The sequence below is a fragment of the Neolamprologus multifasciatus genome, chromosome 10, assembly GCF_963576455.1.
Source record: "Neolamprologus multifasciatus chromosome 10, fNeoMul1.2, whole genome shotgun sequence".
NCBI lineage: Eukaryota > Metazoa > Chordata > Actinopteri > Cichliformes > Cichlidae > Neolamprologus > Neolamprologus multifasciatus.
In genome coordinates this window covers 22,296,462-22,319,597 of record NC_140448.1, presented here as the reverse complement: position 1 = coordinate 22,319,597, position 23,136 = coordinate 22,296,462, and the positions used below count along the sequence as shown (strand labels likewise).

Genomic DNA, 23,136 nt, shown 5'->3' with positions numbered 1-23,136 from the left:
TCATGCATATAATCTTTCAGTTACTTTGAACATAAAAAGGTGCTTAAAAATACACAATAACCAAGTCAGTCTAGAAGCTCTGTCTAAAATGTCTAAACCTGTGAGAAGTTGTCTATTAGGATACGCTTGAGCTTAACATATCAGAGTGTTACTATAATTTTCACAGTTATTAAAAACCAAATTTTTAACAGGTAACAGGTTAACCAAAATATTGGATAGACTGATGTTTGGATCTGATGCCAAGGAAAAGATTTTTAAGATAATCCATCCAAGAGCTGTTTGATTTGATATGGTTGAGGTAGGCATCTGTTGATATTTGCTGGCAAACAAAACATAGCTTTTGGGGAAGTTCACAAAATATCCTTGCCTTTAGGTCATTGAAGGATAATCTGTGCGTGCACCTAAAACTAAGGCCAGCCAATAACTTTCATATCTGGGTCCTCCAAAAAATTCTGTATAGCCTGAGTGTCATAGAGTAGCAAAAAAAGATGTTATGCTGTAACTTGAATGCCTCACTAGCAGAAAAGATCTCTCCCATCTGTCAATGGATATACTAGTATCCTCTCTGCCCCACTTTCTGATTCATTCATGTCCCCAGCCAATTACAAAGTGAGTCACTGAGCTAGACTATGATTTTTCTAGTGCAGAGGGGATGATCTCATAGACATTCCTGGGAATGTGTGTTTTAGACAACTGTAGACATGTGGAGCTCTGTCTGAAAATCTGAGTCACCTTGAATCAGACACCAGCCTATCCTGGTTACTGTGTAGCAAAGTGGCACTGATGTCAGCACAAATGCAGCTCAGCATCAGGTATTTTGTGACTGTTTCTGCAAGCCTGTGTAAACTTTGCACAATGAGCTGCTGTGATGTAACAGAGTTGTGAAAACCAGAACGTATGCAGATCGTAATGATGCAAGGTGTGTGATTGTTTTAACAAGAGAGAACAGGAGAACGCGTGAGAGCCAGGTGACTCCCCGCAGGAACGTTAAAGACACATGAATTCATTGGACTTCATTGAGAAAAAGCAGGCATTTTGATTGATTGCTATTATGTTTCACAGGACATTTGAATATATTATTCTATTGAGATTTAAATAATTATTTAAGAAACTTTTGAGCATGACTAACATGCAAATTATTTAAGGCCAAACATCTTAGTCAAAATTCAAAATAATTACTTCATTATTGAGTCCCGTCAGACATTTGTCCCACACACAATTTCCTACAATAATGTCTGACATTCTCAGGAGAGGCACCGATCTAAGGTCACAGTGACCTAGTAACTGTATAACATGTGGATTTTTGAGTTAAAGCTATAAACACATTTTGTGAACCTTTAGTTTTAGTTACAGTTAACTGATAAATAAATAACTTAAACATGTGAAAACTGTCTGGATTTTGTCAACGTGGAAAAAACAAAAAAACAAAAAAATTTAAATACAGGAAATAGTTTTACTATTTGGTAATTTGGTAAAAATGTATCATCTTAAATTCCCTGATGAGGCTTTGTTCACATGTTTACTGAGAATTTGGATGTCTATAAGTCTGCGAGTCAGCTGCTCTTAAGAACTTCTGTGTTTTTAATGGAGTATTTATACTGATTTTCCTAAATCTTGTATCTGGCATATGCCCCAAATACAGTAAAACTTAAAAAGTTTTAAACTCAGACTGAAACAAATTAAAAAGGAAACTAAAAGTAAAAAGTAAAAGTAGAAACAAAAAGTCAGAATGAGTCCAAACAAAACCTAATTACAAAATACTGCTTTTAACAAAATTCTGACCAGTTCATTCCTGAATCCAGGTGGATATTAGAGCCAGACAGTATTTCCTGCAGACAGATTCAAAAGACAAGAGCAGATATGAGATCATAATAACCTTCTGCTTCTTTATTATAATGATCGGAGAGAATTTTGTCATACTAGCACATGAATTTTTGAGTTAAGGCCACAGTGTGTTTTGTGAAGTGATAACAACCTTGAATTTTGACCCTTGAACCACCGAGTTTGAATCAGTTCATCCATCATTTTATGGCAAATCTGAATCAAGGTATTCCTAAGATATTGTACTCATTGGTTTCCCAAAAAAAATCAAACCATGTATTGGTGATAGCCATTCATGGTTATCACCAATACATGTCCATACATTTGTAAACAGAGTACTGATGTTCTGAAATGTTTGACCAAACAGCATTCACAGACTGCTCTTTACTTGCTATCAAGAGCACATCAAAGGATGACTAACCAAAAACCAAGAAAGGCCGAGACGGCTGTAGATTTATTGAGCAAATCAGCAGGCTGACATCTTCTTCAAAGCCCCTCTGCAGTAAATCTGAGTCAAACTACAATGAGCTGCCATCTCTCTGTTCTTTCCTCCCTGGATGGTCATCATTTTGACGTACCTACTGCAGAGTCAAAGAAGCCTTTTCAAATCACTGCAAATCTATTTACTCTCTTATTTTCTTTACAAAGCTAAGAAGTACCTGAGGGGAAGCAGGTAAGACGAGCAGTGATGCAATCATGAGCTGTTTTCCTCCACCTGGTTTTTTTCTCTGCAGTCTGGGAGAAGTTTGTCATCTGTGCTATTACACAATCACACAGATCCTTCATTATTAATAGTTAGAGCATAATAATTATGATTATTATCAGAAAATATTTGCAGATGTCCAGTAAATATGTTTTTCTGAAGTGATAAATACATCTAGTAAACAAGGGTTTTTTTGCCCTAGGTGTTGTTATTCTTATCATTGTTGTTTTTTTTAACAGAACACATCTTAGAATCTTTTCACTGGTTTGAATGTCCAAAGAAAATAACTCTGTGAATTGTATTTAAACTTTAAAACACAACAAAACCAGACGTTGGATTAATGATATCTGATATTATGTCCTCAACTAGCAGCTATTATAATAACTCAATCTACGATCTGACTTTAAGTAATGTGAGACAAGTCATGCATAAGACACATCATCAACCAAATTAGTTGTTTTCTTTAAATCTTGGGACTATTTTATTCCTCTTTGGCTCAATCTCACTATTTTCCTAAATGCAGCATCCACAGCACAGCTGATTTTGGCAATGAAAAGCTTGAGAAACCAAAAGAACATAACCTGCCCAACACCACACAGTAAAAGGACAGTTAATATGTAACTGGTGGACATAGCGGAGCAATTAGCGGCTAAAGAGCCAGATGTTTTCCCCAGGAGCTGATGGACAACAAACAGGGCTAACATGAAAACAAATGTTAGATTTTGTTAGAAACGTGGATCAAAGTGAAAATCAAAGCTAATAATAGGGCTTTCACCCCCAGATGAGCAAGGGCACATCTTAATAAGTCGAGGCTGACTTTGAATTCAAGCTCAGCTCTCCCAAGGGGAAAGTCCTTGGTTTAAACCATTGCGTCACAAAATCTTACGCTCTGTGAGTGGCCAGAATCTTACGTCATGGCCTCAATTTTCTATACCCTGAATAAAGTGCCTAGGGGAGGAGGTGCAGGAGTCTAGTTTCCTGTTAGACCACTTACACACACTGAGAGGCTGGAGGGTTCTTTTTTTCCCAAGATTGCCAAAAAACGTCACCTACACCCGGCCCTTCCCACCATGGAGAAGGTGAATGAGAGCTAGAAAAATAGAAGCAATCACTGTCAGTGAATGACGGTTCGTGTTACTCATATTATCCTTTCCTTTCTACAGGAGGAGGTGTATTCTTTCTCTTTTGGTGGTTTTTCTTGTCTTTGTCTTTGCATTGTTTAGGGAACCCTTAACTATCTGCCCTCTACTTTCACCCCATATTCTTCAGCATTCATTACTTTTATTTGTTCTCTATTTTTTTTAGGAGTTACTTAGCACTCATTAAAAAAAATCCTGCATGTATCATTTTAATACCAGAATCTCATGAGGCAAGCTTTAAAAGAAAAACCACAATTTTAAAAATTCCTGCAAGCAAATCTTGCAGCAGATGTAGCTCCTGATTGGTAACAGATTTACCGCATTCACGGGAAAAAGTTTGACCCTGCTTTTCAGATCACACCACATTTGGTAGCTGTATGTCCCTGCATTGAAAATGGTTCGAGCTTTGTAATGGCAAATGCTGGAAACAATGGTGACACGTACAGTGCTGGAGCGCCTCACGGGGAAGCAAAAAGCTGCAAGGAAATCATGAAGCTTAATTCATGTGGCAACAATATTGCTGAGTCAGAAATGAAAAACAGATGACGCTATAACAAAAGACCACCGCGGCCCCATGGCTGCCTCAAAAGAATGCTGCAGACCTATACACCTAACATTGGCAAGATGATATGAACATACAGAAAATACATTTATGTTTACCTATATCTGAAGATGTACATGCCTATTCCACGTGTACTCCTACATCAAAATTTTAAACCCTATATGTTCGGATTGAGAGGCTAATTGTGAGCAGGTGTTTGCGTTTATATAAAATGCTGCTAAAATGTGATATGATGGACATCAGATTGAACTCAAATTCATGCAACGTCATTTTGGAAAAGCATTTCGGTATTGAGGTTTTAATTTGCCGAGCTCGTGAGAAAGTTGTTAAAGGATATGTTACAAAGTAATTCATCATCAAAGTGGCTACATTTACTGGACACACACATGCACACTGACCAGATGCTGGCAATGAATAATTGATCTGGTGCATTGCTGTTGTTGGAAATAACAAACAGATGCGAATGGATCTTTGAAAGGATTGTCCAAAAATTATGAGTTACAAGTGAACAAGGATTGTACATCCGCCAATGTGCTGGCACGAAAGCAAGAGAGGCCAAGTTTGACAAACGACCTTTCAGTTAAACAATAAATTATAATTCTGTAATGGTTTATTGTAACATTTATTATGATATTTGTAATGCGGTATAATAGTTTGATTCCTTTATATCTAATCCTGCTCTTTATTTGTCTTGCTCAGCATTTGACAATCAAATAAGTTTTTTGGTAACTGATTCCATGCTTTTTCCTTTACAGGCGGGGTGCAACAGCTGGGTGTAAAGCAGACAAAGGAATATGGAAGATCAGGACCTGAGCCACTAATTGTGGGTAGTCAGATACTTTAAGCTTATTACAAAAGCAAGCATAAATATTAACAGTATGGCAGTGTGTTAATGAGGTGTTCACATGTGGATTAGTTTATGTTATTGTTTAGTTTTAGTTGGATGAAATACATTAACCATGATTTTAGATGATACTAAAGCTGGCTATTAGAAAAGTTTGATGAGATGGGGACGTTTACCTTATGTAGACAGGAGGAAAAATTGTTACCTTTTTTAAGCATTTGCAAACACCAGACCATTTTGCATTTTTCCATACAGTTTTGTTCCCCTTCTTTAATCATATTGTTATTACTTAGCTCGACAGTAAATAAATATCTTTAATCCAAATCATTGTTATATTTGTATTGGAGCTGTCCATGAATCATGTGGCAACTCATTGAACTGTTTTGTTTTTTCAGTGATGATTTGCAAATGTGGACGGCACAGACTTCCTTTTTCTCACATACAGAGTATCTGATGAACATACACATGTATATGCTTACAGTCAACTATCCACTGAAATGAGTTTCAGATAACTTACCTACAAAGTCACAAAGAAAAAAACACAAATTGACACCAAGATGACTCTTTGTACCTAAATGAGCCAATCTAAACTACTCATCAGACAGTGCTATAAATTCCTGTGTACAGTTAGCAGAGCAGTTATAGTTAAGCTCGACAGCAAATTATTTCACAAAAATCAAAATTAGTCAAAATTATTAGCGCTCCTGATGCTAATAATCAATTTTGTATCCTTTTAGCTGTTGGTTGTTGTAGTTTTTAACAAGTCTCACACGTGTCTCCTCTGAATAATACCAGCCCATTCTTCTTTGGCAGATCTTTTGAGCTCCTCCACCTGTATTGGTCTTCCGGCCTGGGCCTTGGTCTTAAATTCCCCCCCTCACATTTTCAATGAGATTCGAGTCAGGGCTTTGTGCAGGCCATTCAGTAATGGTCATTTAAGTCTTCTGGAGGTAGGTTTTCACCAGAAGTGAAGTAAGCGTGCTCTGTCATGTCGAAAGAAGGTTCTTGAGGTTTCCTTTCAAAATGTTCACATATCATTCATGATTCCTTCCACCTTGAGAAGATTCCCAATTCCAGGTGGACTAAGAAAATCCTCACAGCATAATACTCCTTCCTCCATGTTTCATTGTGGGAACATTGCTCTTTGGGTTGTATGCCTCTCCCTTCTTTTTCAAAACATAAATAGTGTCTCTGTAGCCAAAAAGCTCTGCTTTTTTCAGTATGCATTTTTTCTCCAAATGTCCTTTGCAAACTTCAGTCTGGCTTATAGGTGTATCTTCATTGGTGGAGTTCTGCTTCATCTGCAACCTCGCATTCCTGTGCAGGTTTAGGGTTATTTGTCAGGTAATTTATGACTTGGCTAAGTCATTTACTGGTTTCTTGCCACTTGTTCTTGGGCCTTTACATCTGCACATTTCTCACTAGTTTTCTATCAGCATCTTTGAAATCTTGCTCTTCCTACCTCTGACAAGCTTGTCTTGTAACATGTGGCTGTCTTTGAATTTCTTGATGATACTTCTAATTCAAGTCCTTGACACTTGGAAACACTGAAAGCTTTGTCCATTTTGACTTGATTTTACAAGATTGGGGCATCACAATGTTGCAGCACATCATTGCATAGAAATGATTTGTGCTGTGGCTCAATTAAAAAAAAAATTCAAGAGTCATTTTCTCCCTTGTGCTGTTAAAAACTTTTATATTTCAGCTAGCACCTTTTACCTTATTTTTGTTTCTAAGACAAATAAGAGCCACATATGAGGATATTTGTTTAAAATTTTGATAGAACAGTAGCAGCATAATGTCCTCGTAAGTGGATATCAGGCCCTTGTAGAGCAAAATGTAGTATTTTGGGCTAAATAACCCAAAATGTGATGTCCATATATGTGGACGCCAGGTCCTAGGAGGTTAATTTTCAGGAGTATGCGTGCTGTCTGTAAATGTCAATCTACACATATTTGTGTGTAGTTTGGCTGTTTATTAGACTTAAACCAGAGTTCTGTTTATGCAACCAGCCCCAGTTTATGAGTAAAGTTTATCTGAGTAGTCTTCAAAAGACATTTAGGAAAACAAACTACCTACAGAGATAAACAGTTTGCATCTCAATGTCAGATTTTATCTACTACACAAATAATTGAATGCAGTTGTGGTTCCATGTGGAAGATGGCTTTCTCCGGAACAAAGTAAAATTCACTTAAAACCAGGAACTAGACCCCTGCTGTTTGAGATAAAGATAAATTAAATGAAGGGAAACTCTGCCCCGGGCCTCTAGTTAGCCTTTTAAATCATCTGATCCTGGTTCCGCTCTAAATGAATCATTAGCAAATGCCCCACATGCAGATATTAGACCCGATCAACACTCTAACAATGCATTCTTTGTCCTGTGCTGGACGTTTCTGATCTGGGAAAGACAAACACATGTTTCCCATGTGTGCACGTGCCAGCTGTTGACAACTGAGTTCAGCACATTCACGGCTTTGTTTGTACTTCCAGTAGGACAATACTGCAGCGTGAGCTATTGATCCCAGCTGGCAAACCTGCCTTTTTGGCTGTCCGTCTGTTTATGTACATATTTAGCGTTAATGTTGTATATGAGCATGTATACCAACTGCATACTAAGATGAATATATGACACACATATAATGCATAACATAACATTACATACATTTTGACTCATTAAATAATCAACATAAATCAATGCAATCAAATAATGATACAGTTGTCTGATGCAAAGTGTGTGTACATCTGTGGATCTTTATAATTACTTTATGATAACTTTATCATTCAAAATAAAGATATACCTTTGTATTATTAAGCATTAAACAGTGCAATAGTAAAGATTAAATAATACAGAAAGTTACTGATTTATCTTAAATATGCTTCATTCTACTGCTGTTTGTTCCCTGGTAATAAATTTTACAACCAAAGATTTTACAAACAAAGATTTTACAAACAAAGATTTTACAACCTCAAAGCTCCAATCACTCTTTAATCACTTGGTTAGTTGTGGAAGTGAATTGGAAATTTTGGTGTGGGGTGGGGGGTGGGAATGATACCAAACTCACTCTTTAACTATGCACAAGAGATATTGGTTTGACTGTTTGTATTCCTAAGACAGTGTTTTGTAATAATTCTGAAAATGTTCTTTAGATTAGATGAAACTTTATTAATCCCTCGGGTGGGTTCCTCCGGGAAATTCAGTTTCCAGTAGCACAGCACCGGCAGAAGTTGCATGTTACAGATACAATAAGGGGAATGAGAGTAAGGATATAAGCATAAATATACCATGTATACACATATATAAATACAGAATATATAATAGGGATAAAGAGGATTGCACATTTGAGTGAGTACACATTATAAAGTAGGATGAAAAGGAAAAACATAAATCAAAGATAAGCTCTCTGAAGACACTCCTACAGAGAGAGAGCTTAGTCTGTGTCACCTGTGTTGCAGCTGAATACAGCTTAGCTTTTATGAAGTCACTTGTCAAAGATTTCTCACGAGGGCTGCTATAGTTCCATTTAGAAACTGGACAGTTAATTGTCTTGGAAATGTGGTATATGAATGATCAACACTGTAATATGAGTCTGGAACCTCGACACCTTAAACATTCATCCTTCTTTTAAAGGTTAAACCAAACGTCCTCTGTAATTCTCATTTGATGACTTTTATGTAGGAGTTGATATTTTTTATGTTAATGATCTAGCAGCCCACTCAGCAAGCAGAGCGCTTCTAAACACCAGGGTCTGATTTCATCACAACACTAGTGCAACTCAACAGTGCGTGACCACCCACACAAACAAATCTGCACACACACACGCCTCCACTTTTCTCGGCAAGTCTGGTCATGAATATCAGATAAGCAATTATATGGTAGACTTTACAACAAGACCTGGATGCCGGAGCAATATTCACATGGATAGATCTGCGCACACGCACACACACACACACACACACACACACAATTTGTCTTTCCCACGAGGCGCTGACACCAACAGTCAGTTATTTATAGCAGTTCCTGTTCTACCTTTTTCAAGACTGTGTTATGATGATTTGGTCCTGCCAAGGATAAAACTATATATATATTTTGCACCAGTATGGTGATTCTGTAAGAGCTATTAGCTATTATATTTTAGGATAGTGTGCAGTGTGTCCTTAAAAACTTTGAGGACACTGGGCAAATGGAGGATAGCAGAATATATGACAGACCTAAAAAGAAAACTGCAGCAGATCAACAGCATCTAAAAATCGTGTCCACAAGAAATCAGGGGCAAAAATCCAGCAAAGATGTGACACAGAACATGAAAGATGCTGGGCCTGGTCTTGGCCTTCAGGTGATCCATCTACTTTTCGCTGAAACATGATCATAAATGGAGTCAGTGGAAGGGCGGCTATCAAGCGGCTGTAAAGGGAAATGTGGAAAAAAACATTGAGGTCTGCCAAATACACAGAAATTGGACTAGAATTCAGTAGCAACAGGTCTTACGGGGTGATGATTTTGGTTGAAATGATCGTCAGTATGTACAGAGGACGTCAGAAGTGAGGGTCAAGATTGAGCAAAACACTATGGAGGCTCGGCCATGGTTTGAGTTTGCTTTCAGCCAAACATCTTATCACCTGTTGTCAGAGTAGATAGAACTGTAAATGCAGAAAAGTACTCTTAGATTTTTCTTCTTGAAAGCATCTGATTAGCAATGAAAGTGATTCCAAACACATGCCAGTACAGTCAAAGCATACCTATAGGTATATAGGTCTATAGAAAGAAAAACACACATAGGAGCACCATCAGTCATGGACTGGTCTCCCAACTCAACATTAATGAAGCAGTGTGGGATGATCTTGACAGAAAGCAGAACAAAATGTCGGCAATATCAAAAGAAGAGATTTGAAACTCCTTCAAGGAGACCGGAGAAGCATTCCCAAAGACTATTCAAAGAAATTACAATTTGTTTAGGAGAGTTCAGACTGTGTTGGTGGCCATGCAAAATATTATTTTTTAAGCTCTGTTTTTGCCTTATTTACTGTTAGTTTATGTTTGTACCTATTTCCCAGTTTCCTAGAAAAATATAAAGAAGAGAGAGTGGCTCAACGCTTTTGCACAGTAGTGTAAATTCAAACAGAATCCTCCACAGACTCTTAACAATCTACAGAAAGTGTGTAATGAGTAAAAATTAAATTGTTACAAAGGCAAAAAAAGAGAGAAAAAAATCTGTTTTGATTTAAACAACTGGCCATACATATATATTTGAATAAAACATACATGATATAATGTATTTAATTTGTTGTGCAGAATAAAAGTATTCCTTTTTTGCACTTTTGTGACTGAACTCTAGCTAAACCTTTTCTGGTCATGTTGTGGAAAATGAGCATGCCCTAAAAGACCGCTTAATGACTCATATTTTAACAAATGTATACATTCAACATGTAAGTGAGGGGAACAGCCCAGTCAGTGCTGTAGTTTATGAGGAATGCTTGTCTGTGGGATGAATTACAGCTACTGGTCAGCAGCTGCTTTTTAAAACCCACCTTCATCACCCACACACTACACACAATAACAAGACCCACTAACAAGCAGACCATAGTGGTACACTGAGGGAGTTCTTGTTTAGATGAGCCGCCTGGTTTCCCAAAAACATCCAGGCAAAAACACGCTAAAACAAAAAGAAAGGATCTGTGTGGTCTATGATAAAAAAAACCTGGAAACTAAATTGTTGATATAAATGTGACTGCATAAACAATGTGCCTCCTAGCCTTCCTACTATATGTGTTTTTCCCTTTTTTTGGACTACTTTAGCCTAACTCTTTGCAGGAATACCAAATAGCAGTAGTGAGAAAGAAACATGAAAGAGATGACCAAACAGTGCACAGACATCTAAAGCCATATACCCACAAACTCTCAGGAAATTAACCAGTCTTGCTTTTGTTTCAGTTTATGTCCTAAAAGCTTGTTTATCTGCATTCATCTCTTTGCACTTAATCCATTACCTGTGCTGAACCAGGCTGTAGAATGGAAAGGGAGCTCTTCCAATATATTTACAAGGTACCATAGCAAACGTTTCATTCACTATGCAGGTAAAAGTGTATGTTTAAAGCTTCTGCACATGTTTGCGGGATGTGTGAATTGTTTAGATGAGGGGGGAGCTGAACAGACATCCCTGAAGAATGCTCTTAAAACCTGTTTATAGCCTTCTGGGGGCTTCAGGGACTTTGGTGGCTTTAGGAAGACTGAAAGAGGGAGAGTTAAACTCCTTTGCATAATGACTTCCAGACTATCGCGTGTTGCTTCTCTTTTATGCTGCATACCCCTGTCAGGGTCCATCAACGAGTTTATCCCTCTGTGAGACAAACGTTTTATGGCACAGATTTGGGGTTTGACTGATTTATGTCTCAGACAAAACTGCTTGGCTTACTAGAAAAGAAAGCAAGACCGTACTGATACATCAGATACATTCAGAAAATTTTGTTGTTAAAGCTTTTCATGGTGATCATACACAGCTAACTTTGTTTTTCCAGAAGATGGGAACAAACCACACTTTTTGCCCTATGGCAGCTGGGATAGGCTCCAGCCAGCCTGCAACGCTGAATCAGATAAAACCTCAAGGAAATGGATAGATAAATGAGATAAGATTAGGTTGTGCTATTACAAAAATTGTTATTTTGTGAACATTACCCCATCTTCCTCCCGTAGTTCAAAAAACTTATTGTGTAGAGTAAAACACTCTCCAGTGCTCACATTTTCCAAATACATATTCGTTTTTTTCCCTATAATCTGATTATAATGATGTTTCTCCGGCTTACATGCAGAGTGTACAGAACCTGCTTCCTTTCTGATGAGTAGGTCAGCATTTTGTCCGTCAAAGTCAGCACTTAAGAGTAAAAAGGGCCAGCTGAGTTTTGGGTACTGTGGCGGATCAGCCCCTGCCAAGAGTAACAGCCCATTCTTTTCAAATTTAAGTAAGTTCCAGTAAAGTCAAATATATCTCCCAAACGATCCCCCCCCCCCCCCCCCCCCCCCCCCAAAAAAAAGGGCTTCATACATAAATGCAAAAATGGAAAATGCTCACACTGACTGAAAATTTTTGGAAATCACTCAGTAGCTAGATCCCAACACTCGGGCCACTTTAGGTCCATTGCAGGCTTCTAGTGAGATGTAATGATATAACTGAATCTCCACTCTCTCTACGTTGAAAAGCTAACTCATTTACAGGTGCGCTAATGTTTGCCCTCTGGGTTGTTTTGGTTAGCTCTTTCAGATGGTTCTGCTGATTTTGGTGACATCATGTCTGCCCTGGTTTAAAACTCTGAAGGAAAATAAAATCAGGACTGCAGACAGACGCAATAATTTCAGTTCTGCTTCTAAGGGTTTATTCATAGAGAAACACTAGAAAGTACCTAAATATAACTGGCTGAATGAGATATCTGATTGGAACAATTCAAACATTTTTCTTTCTCTTTCACTTCTGCCTGACTCTATCGCTGTCATTCTCCCAGAAATCTGCCGTACTTTCTTCAACTGGCTGTAGTTTTAAGGCACACGCAGTTTTTTGGACTCAAGTGAGCAGTTTGGTTTTGCATGAAATCTGAAGAACACCTAGGGGCCTGCTGTCTTACTCTCTGCACAAGCTACTCTTTGAAAGGTTGCCATCCTCCCTCTGCTCCTTGATTGCTTGAGCACATGTTTGAGGGAGTGTATTTTTCTATGATTCTCTGTGCTGTTACCAGTCAAGCACCCTTTTCTAAATGAGAACAAAGTGCTCTGGATGTCAGTATAACCTGACAGCCAGCAGCAGTGCTACAAATCCAGTGCTACAAAACTATGCTTTTGTGGATTTAGTGGGCTCATAATTTACACATTGGAGATGATCTGACCACCTTGCTCACTCGGAACATTTTAAATGCCAAGCTGTGAGTCAAGTTTAATTGTGTAGTCTTGAGCCACAAAGATGATCTCGTAAGACTGTATATTACTCACGTTCTGAGTGTAATGTATCCTTTTTTTAAATTAATGGAACTTGAAAAATGAGATAAAGACAATAAACATGTTAATAACGAATGAAACAAATACTCAAACACAGGAGAAGCAACACAGCCAACTGGGTCATGGAACACCAGTCACTTACCAGTACAAGAAGGAAAGTTTAAAAAAAAAAGGAAAAAAAAGAGCCAGCCAGCGTCTGTTAATCTGCCTTTCTCATTTGTGTCTTTTATTGCTGTGGGAACTTATGAAACAGCAGACAGAAGGGAGGTTTCCAGTCCTTGTGCGGTATTAAGTGTGCAACCAACGGCCCTCTGTGGACTAAGAGTTGTTCTCTCTAGAGAAACAACCTCTTGGGTCATGTTTGTAAAGGTTTACTTGGTCTTCCCCCAGACAATGACTGCTTTGTTTATGTAATAAAGTAACTTACACAGTAAAAAGAATTTAAATATTAAAAATAATATAACAGAACAGTGCATCATTTTAAAATTGAAGAATTTACCATATAATTTTTTGTGGATATTTTCGCATAAGCTTTTAACCACATATTCCCTTTAATCATTTTTTTTTTCATTAACAGAAACTTTATTTTAATGAAAAAAGGTTGCAGATTATTTACTATATACTTTTTTCTTGCTTATTTCTCTTTTTTTTCATGTTTTCTTCACAGTGTGGGCCCAGATCATGATCCTAGGCACACAAAAAATACAGTTTACATGAAAGATTTATACTAAAAATAGATGCAGCCGAGCGTTAAAGACTTTTTATGTTATTTTAATGTTGATCATTCTTCTTACTTTTGAGTATAAATCTATAAATATAAATATAAATACTATTTAGCCTAGTATTTTAGGCTAAATAGCCTAAAATACTTCTAAAATGTAGTTGCCTTGCTCTGCAAATATCCTCTGGCCTTGACCAGCAGTTGACCAAATGAAGTTTGCACTTCATTTGATCAACTGCTAAAATTTGAAATTGTTTAATTTTTTTAAATATTAAAAGTATAACCATATTTTCTCTATGGTTTCTAAAGCCATAAAAATATCAATTAAAATAAGAGCTAATGTGTTTTATTGCACATCCATGCTATTAAAAAGGTCTCTTTTTATTTTTCCCAACAAAATATAAGTTTGAGTCAAATTTCCCATTAATGTCAGTGCAATATATATTGAGTCATATAACATGCATCTTGAAGGAAGTCTCTTTAAAATAAATTATCCACTAGAGCCTGATAGGTCAAGGAAGGCCTCACCCACGTGCCCTTCCTCTTGTATTTCACAATAAGTTACGACCTGTTGGTGCATCTGCCTAAGCTGCCTGTTCTTTCATTAGAAAGAGCTGTGTCAATATTAGTGAAGTTGTAATTCATTGTTATGCTGAATGGTTAGATAATGCTTCCATGACAGGAGGATTTGAGGAGTCAAATGAGGTGTGTGCTAACGCATATGCTTCAGTGCAATCACTCGCAAACTCACTTACGTGCTTGTACAGTACCCACAAGTACCCACAATAAAGGAGGGGGAAGAACAGAGAAAGACAGAAACACAAATGTACAGAAAGTTATACAGGAACGAAACACTATGTGTGGGGTTTGTGACCTCTGTGGTTTCTCGGGATTATTCCTAAATTTGTATTATTGAAAGATAGATAGATAGTATAATCAGCAATTAAAACATCATTGTTAAAAGTAAAAGTATCACAGGTTTGCAGGACCCACTGCACCAGCATAAGGTCAGACAGTGGGTTCAAGGATGTCAATCCGATACTCAATGACAGTCAGGGTGCTGCTGCCTAGCCTGTAAAGATCTATCTCTGATTATTTGATAGAGAAGTTTACACCGGTGCCCTGCAGGATATCATTTTGTTATGCTTTGACGGTGCTCATCCTGTTCCTCCTTGCACAAAGGAGCAGATATCCGTCCTGCTGATGTGTTAAGGACCTTCTACAGCCCCGTCCAGCTCTCCTAGAGTAACTGCCTGTCTCCTGTAATCTCCTCCACACTCTTGAGACTGTGCTAGGAGACACACCAAACTTTCTGGGGTTGATTTCATTAACACAAAAGCAGCTAACTGACAACTGATTAATAACCTCCTCTCCTACTTAACTGACCTTATAAAAACCCCAGAAGTTTAACTGACTTCATGCTATACAATGAATAAAAAGTGTTCCTTTATTTCGTTTTATTTGTATGATTTACCAGAGTTATTAATTTATTTGCAGCTTTAATGCTGCCCATTCCCAAATTTCTAGGGTTATTTCCAGTTTTTCCTGTAATCCTCAAGTGTATTGGTTAATTTAGGGTTGTCTAAATTAATATGAGTTCTTCTAACTGCTTCTTCTGATGTATTTTATTGACTAATCACTGATTCTCGTGCTGAACAGTATTTAGTCTGGCACTCCCTTTAACCTTTATTGATTTATTGCTGTTCTTTTCAGTAAAGCACCTTGAGGCCACTTTTTGTTTTGATTGGTATTATTTGCAGACTTGGACAGAATGGTCTGGACAGTTAAAAGACACCCACCCCTAATGGGTCTGACTTGTTTTTGACCTTAAATGACCCATAGTTGTAAAAATTATGTTTGTCTGCCAGATAGCCAGGCCTGTCCAGGGTGTAACTCTCATGCGACCTTTGCTGACCTGGACAAGATAAGTGGGTATCAAAGAGAAAGAGGTCCACATTGTGTCAGAGAAGCTGTCAATAACATACCAGTCAAGCCAACTTTGCAACGCATTCCTGTGATTTTTTTTAAGGGTATCTGGTGTCAAACGCCACCCATTTGGGAATCCTAGCTCCTAAAAACAAATGTTAGGGATTACTTCCAAATACTATTTGACATCTACGCATTACCCCTCATGTCCTGAGGGGGCTCATTTAGTTTGTGCTGATAGACATCTTGTGTAATCCAATCCTCAGGTACTGCAACCTGTCCAGAGTCATTACTTTGTGCTGAAGTACACACAATGCTGCTTTTTAATGTAAATTGGTAGTGATTTGCCAGACATCATTGGTTGTAAAAAAAAATCTCATTACCAGATAGAGAAAAAAATACAAGGAAGACACTTTTTTTTCTGTTTCTTACAGGATTGTTCACTGTTGAGCTCTTGAACTCTGCTGATGATGAGTGATTGCAGCTGCTGAAACCAGAGCTACGTACCAGAGATAAGGCATACAGCACATACAAAAAACTCACACACTCAAGTGCTATGCTTTCTCTCAATGTGTTTCCTTTCTAAATCATCCATACACAATAAGGGAGCTTCTTGTGGCCTATCTGATGCACAACTTACCAGCTTGAGCCTAGTAGAGGATGAACTTTGATGTTAAGAAACATGTGGAAAACCTTGATCTCAAATAAATGAATAGATCAGAGTAGATGATTGGCTTGTTGTGGTTATTTTGTCATCAGGTGACATATTGGCATTGGCATCGATCTAGAAAACATATTTTGAGGAAATGTTTCCACATAGTGTCTTCAAGAACGTAAATAAAAAAGGAATGACATCATCTTCGTACTCTCAGATGAGTTTCTGTTGGACAGTATGACATGCCAAGCATTCACTTCCTCTCATGTAATTGCTGAATCAGTTTCACAGTCTGTTTTTTTCAGGAACAAACTGTATGTTGAGGTGTGAAAATGACGGGTTTGTTTGTCATTGCTGAAGGATGACAGCATGGGGAAATTGCTGTCATTATTTCCTAGCAATAAAAGAGTCCTGTTATGTCATCGGCAAGTTTCAATCTGTATTATTATCCTGTAAACAGTCAGATAAGCTGTTTCATGTGTATTTTAATCGGAAATGTAATAGAGAGCATCGTCTCTGTGCTAAAACCAGCACAATGTGAAGCAGGTGAAGACCAACACCTGTTGACCAAACAACAAGAAAACAGTTTTATTGGTTGCACAAATCTTGTTTAACCTGTGCCCAGGACACAGGTTAGATATTTCTACTAGCTGTGACTGGCTCAACTAATTAACCATTACTCCTTCAAAGAATTCAAAATATGTTGCAACGGATAAGGCTGTATATTAGCATGAAAACATAAACAGTCAAACTCATGTGTCATTTAATGACAATGATAGTCTAATATATTTTATATTTTTTATTCATTACTTTTTTTAATACTAACACTTTTTTTTCAAAATGTGCCACTGTTTGTTGTTCATTGTTAGTACAGCATGTGAGACTGGCATGACTGCAATATTATTATGCTTGCACAAGAAAACAAAATAACAATTAAAGTTTTGACTCTTGAATATTGCATAAAGGGTTTCTGGGAGACAGTCTGCACTAGTTCCTGCTATGCAGGCAGAAAATAACTTGGTGAAGGGGCCTGAGGCTGTGAAAGCAGGTTTGTTTATCCATCCACTGAACACTGCTGACACCAAGTGGACCTTAGTGAACAGTGCATCAATGTTGTTAAAAAGCTGAGGTTGAAAGTTTACACACACTAATTTTTCCTTCCCAGGGAGTGATTTACAGTACCCACCTTTAATGACTTAAAAAAAAAATCAAACTTGTCAAGCAAGTGGTACCTCACCCAGGTGATTTTAGCAGCTATTAAGAAGCCAGGATTGGGTATTTGACTAACTTTTTTTTTTGGCAGAATTGGCAAAGTTCTTTAAATTAGTTGGTGTCAGACCTGGGTTGAGGCTGGTGCTGGGGATCATTGTCCTGTTTGAACTGTATCCAAGTTTCAACCATCTAGCTCTTCAATTTGGATGTAGTTCTACTTCTTCTCATTTTGCAATATACCAGGGCCACTGGCAGCCCAAGATCATGAAGCTACTATCACCATCCTTAAAAGCTGCTAAAGTATTCTTAGATTTAAAAGCCTCCAAACTCTTGTCACTGTGGCCCGATAGTTTAATCTTTGTCTCATTTGACTCTAAAACTTTTGTCCAAAAGGTGGTCTGCTCAGCCATGAGGGCAGCTGCAAATTTCAGTCATGCTTGAATGTGCTGATTTTGGAGCAGAGGCTTTATTGGTCATCCCATTTCAGTTTGTGGTGATTCCCTAGCAACTCATTCACAAACTGGATCTGATGGGGATCAGCACCTCACTGTGTAACTGGCTGCTGGATTTCCTGACAGGAAGAAAGCAGACAGTACGGGTTGGCAGCAACACCTCCAGCACAAGAACACTGAATACAGCGGCTCCCCAAGGATGTGTGTTGAGCCCCCTTCTCTTCACTCTGCTGATACACGACTGCACACCATCACACAGCTTCAACCTTTTCATAAAGTTTGCAGACAGCTGTGGGAGGTCACATCAGCAACAACATGAGACCTACTACAGGAGTGAAGTTAAACATCTGGCCGAGTGGTGCAGCAACAACACCTTGTACCTGAATGTGGAGAAGACTAAGAAGATCATCATAGACTTTAGGAGAACTCACACCCTGCACACCCCACTAACCATCAATGTTGCTGCTGTGGAGAGGGTAAGCAGCACCAAGTTCCTGGGTGTGCACATCTCAGAAGATCTCTCCTGGTCAACCCCCCCCCCCCCCAAAAAAAAACAACAAAAAAAACAACAACACTGCATCACTGGTCAGCAAAGCCCAACAGTGACTCTACTTCCCCTGCAAACTGAGGAGAGCAAGAGCCTCAACCCCCATTATGAGCACCTTCTACAGAGGCACCATTGAAAGTATCCTCACCAGCTGCATCACTGTGTGGTATGACTCCTGCACTGGGTCCTGCCGAAAAAAGTTACAACAGTAGTGAGAGCAACAGAGAGGATCTTGGGTACTTCTCCTCCCTCCCTCCAGGACATCTACTGCACCCGCCTCTGCATTACAGGTGACTCCACTCATCCGTCCAACAGCTTCTTCAGTTTGCTGCCATCAGGAAGAAGACTGAAGAGCCTCCAGGCTAGAACCTAGCAGACCGAGAGACAGCTTCGTCCATCAGACTGTCAGGATGCTGAATTCACGCCATGCTCTCACACACACACACACACGAATTTCAGACCTGCATTCACCTCTTCCCTCTGAACCCTCAACCCCCCCAAAAATACAAATTCTGACCCACCACCATTGCACTTGCACTGACTGCCCAACTCCCACTTGCACACGAACTTGCCCACAATCATTATGATTGTGTTGGGCACTGCTGTTTTAATCATTTTATAGTATTGTGCTGTACATAAGACTTTTATTTTGTATTATTTATTTATTTTTCTTTTTTAAGTCTTTATATTGTTTTAGTGTACACTGAGAGCCATGGGAGCATGGCAATTTCAAATTCCTGTGTATGACTGTACATGTGGTCTTTGACAATAAAGCTGACTTTGACTTTGGTGATGTAAAACTCACCTTGCTGTGAAAAGTTATACTGATGTTTGAGCAGTTTCCACTTCATACTAGGCTTGAGGCTTGGTAGTTGTTCCTGAACATCTTAACCAATTTCCTCTCATATGAGGGTGGCAGTTTGGGTCTCCTTCCAGACCTTGGCAAAATGTTGACACAATAATTTGTACTTACATACAACTGATTGAGCTGATGATCTTAGTATTTGCTGTTTAAAATACCTCCAAGAAGGCTTTCCAACTTGTGTAGAGCTATAATTCTCCTTCTTAGATCTTGACTCTTCAGTCTCAATCAACTGGACTTTCCCATTGTTCTGAGTATTGGTCAATCCAATGAGTGCTGTCAAACAAATCCTTTTTATGCAGCCAATGAAAAATAAACAGATGTATGCAATCATGATCAACTAATCAACAAATGAGTAGTTAATTGGTTTGGGCCTTGTGAAGCTAAAAGACACCATAGAGTCTTCAGCATCATTATTAAAAGATTTTGGCGAGTTCAAACATGTGTATCCAATTGTTGCTTCTTAAAGTCATTAAACATGTAAGCTGTAAAATCATTAATTTAAGACCACATCTCTGTAATTCTTTCTTCACATTTAAATGTTAAAAAACACAACTTTAAAAAGTTAACTGTTAACAGTTTGGATTTTTTTCACTTCTTTGCAGTTTTTACTGTGGAAATTGTGTAGAAATTAAAAATAATCTCTGTTTGTTTGGGTTTTTTTTTACATAAAGTACAAAGAGATGGATGTGGAACACGTTAGTTTTGTACTCCTTCGGTTAAAAGACCCTATTCGTATGAGTAATGATGAGTCATGATGAGTCATGATTTGTAGAAACAAGATTTGTTGAAGACCTGGAGAAAATAGGTCACATAGCAGAAAGAGGCAGCTTTGCTTTCTATCTACACATTGTAGTGTAGTATATTGTATAAAAAACACACTACACTGATACAGTTGAGCTAAGCTATATTTTTCTCCATACAAGCAGCCAAAGCACATTAAAGCATCTTATTCACTGCAGAAACAACACTAGTGCTAGTGCCTGCTGCAATTTCAGCAAGTCTTTCATCACATAGGTCTTCCACGTGTTACAGTATATTTCTTTGAAATCCCATTTCTTGCCTTGTAATTATACAAGTTTTTATTACAAGGTATAGGCCTATTAAATGTTATTGAGGAGAATTTCTCTTCCATTATGTGCACTTTCTCTTCCATTGGAAGAGAAAGTGCACATAATGTTCGAGGAAAAATGAAAAATACAGGCAAAGACTTCAAGAATAGCAGGTAATTGAAAAGCAATGTGCTAAAATACTCCAGATGGTTTTTAGTCCACCCAGCGAACAAGCTGTGGAAACCCAGACCCAACTGTAAACGTGCTGAATTGCAGGGATCTCATTACCGTAAATATTCTAAAAGAGTTGATTGTAATTGGATTCCTTGGGGAAAAATGTCTTCGTTTCCTTTTCCTTCATGTTTCCTTCATGGGGAGCTTCCAGTGAATTGTGAATGCAGGTGTTACTGTTGCTCTCCTTTGAACTGAAGTGCAGTTGTCGATGACGTATCTTGGTGCTCTTATTTTGAGACAGTTGTATAACACAACTATTTAGTATGTTCAGTATGTGTGTTTAGTTCTTTAGTGTAACATTACCCTGTTACTTTGGATGAGGTGACCTTTGTATTTACAGCTAAAGTTCACATACTGTACACTTCCACAGTATGAGCATGAATGTCATGGTAATTTGGGGCTTTTAATGATTTCTCAGTTCTGTTGCTAGAACACCAGTGAAGGAACCTTTACATCAACCAAGAAAGAAGCTCCTGTTCCAAGCTCGACTGACGTTTGCATCTACCCAAGTGGACAAGCCAAATAAAGTTTTATTATAAGATGAGATAAAGATTGAGCACAGTTGGATGCTCCAACAAGATAATGATCCAAAACACACATCAAAGGTAGTTTTTGAATGGCTAGAGCAGGCAAACATTAAGCTTCCAGAATAGCCTTCCCAATGTCTTGATGTCAACCCTATTGAAAACATATGGACCATACTTAAAAGCTGGATCAGTGCCTGGAAACAAATTCAGATGAACTCTAGCAATTCTGCTAAGGTGAGCAGTCAAATATCCAGCCGGAATTATGCCAGAAACTTGTTGATGGCTACCAAAAGCACTGAGGTGTAATTTACAAAAGGTCATTTTACCAAATATTAGTGGGGTGTATGTATATATCTGTGCCAGTATGTATATTTTTAACCCTGAATTATTGTGACAAATGACCTGGATAATCTAGCCATAAAAACGCACTTTACTGCAGTAATATAAAACAAACAAGACAATCTTACATCTTCCAGTTCATTAACAATAACCAGTCTAATTGTGCTTTTGCATTTTCATCCACTACTAACAAACTACTTAACCCCTCCAAAACCATACCCTCTGAATTTCTCATCAATGTTATCAATAACCTAAAGATCAGCAGTGACGCACAAAGAATTTTAGTTTTTCTGGATCTCACTGCTGTTTTCAACACTGTTTATCCTGACATTTTAATTCAAAGGCTGCATGGCACAGTTGGTTTAATAGAACAGGTTCTTGATTGGCTTTCATTTTATCTAAAGGGTGGAAATTTTTATGTTTCAAATGGCAATTTACAACTTGAACAACTCAAAATTTAACTAGGGGCTTAAGGGTCTTTCCTTATTCCATTGCTGTTTAACCTTTACATGCTTAGTACTGTCATAAAGAATAACAATATGTCCTACCAATCTTATGTAGATGACACACAGTTGTACTTATTTTTTTCCTCTGATGATCTAATCTCTGTTTGCAAACTAATGATTTGCATTGATGACATTAACTACTGGATGCCACATTACTCGGTATCATTCTGCACAGTGATCACAGTTTTGATCATTTTTGATAATTACATCAATACGAGAATTACGAGAATTGCTTTCACTCACTTAAAAAGACATATCCATGGTTAGAAAATTTCTATCCCAAACTGACTCTGAGAAACTGGTCCATGCATTCACATCAAGAAGGTTAGATTATTTTAAGGCAAAATTATCCAAACCATCAACAGGATGACTTTAGCTGATTCAAAATGCAGCAGCCAAAATCATTACATATATGTGCAAATTTGAGCACTAACCAAGCATTGAAGGCACTTCATTGGCTCCAAGTGCAATACAGAACCTTTAAAATCATTTTAGTAGTTCATAAGCCCCCCAGGGAATCTCTGACTTGCTCACTGTTTACAGTCCAGTCAGCCCTCAAAGGTCACCAGGTGCAAATCCTTTAGCTGTTCCTAGAATTAGATCTAAGTGTACTGAGAGTGCTTTCACTAACCGGGGTCCTTTTCTCTGGAACAAGCTGCCTGCTGACCTGAGAACAATTACATCTCTGCATTTAAAAACAAACTAAAAACCTTTTTTTTTAAATTTAAACAGGCTCAATAAGTATTTTTTGGTTTTGGTTTTATTGACTTATATATCGTTGCCTTTAGCCTTTATTCTAAACCTACACAGGTTTTTATGTTCTTCTGTATTGAGCAGACTGAGTTTGCAGGTAATGAAATGGGCTACATAAATACAGTTGCCATTGAAAAATGTCAAATAAAACGGGGTTGTATATAATATGACATTGAAATAAAACAAAAATCGTATTCATGTAAAGTTAAAAATGCGCATATATGTATATACACGCACACTATTTTTATTTATTTTTTTTATTAAAAAATAAGACCGTGGTCTTACTTTCTAAATAAGAAGAGC

General features: G+C 37.9%; 1 long non-coding RNA gene across 1 annotated transcript; it reads right to left on the bottom strand.

The window, feature by feature from the left end:
* Positions 1–17,897: 17,897 nt before the first annotated feature.
* LOC146510227 (uncharacterized) lies at positions 17,898–23,110 on the bottom strand. Its single transcript, XR_014876403.1, has 2 exons — positions 19,581–23,110; positions 17,898–19,498 (listed from the first exon to the last, which is right to left on the bottom strand). It is a non-coding gene; the product is annotated as an uncharacterized LOC146510227 (long non-coding RNA).
* Between the last annotated feature and the right edge of the window lie 26 nt (positions 23,111–23,136).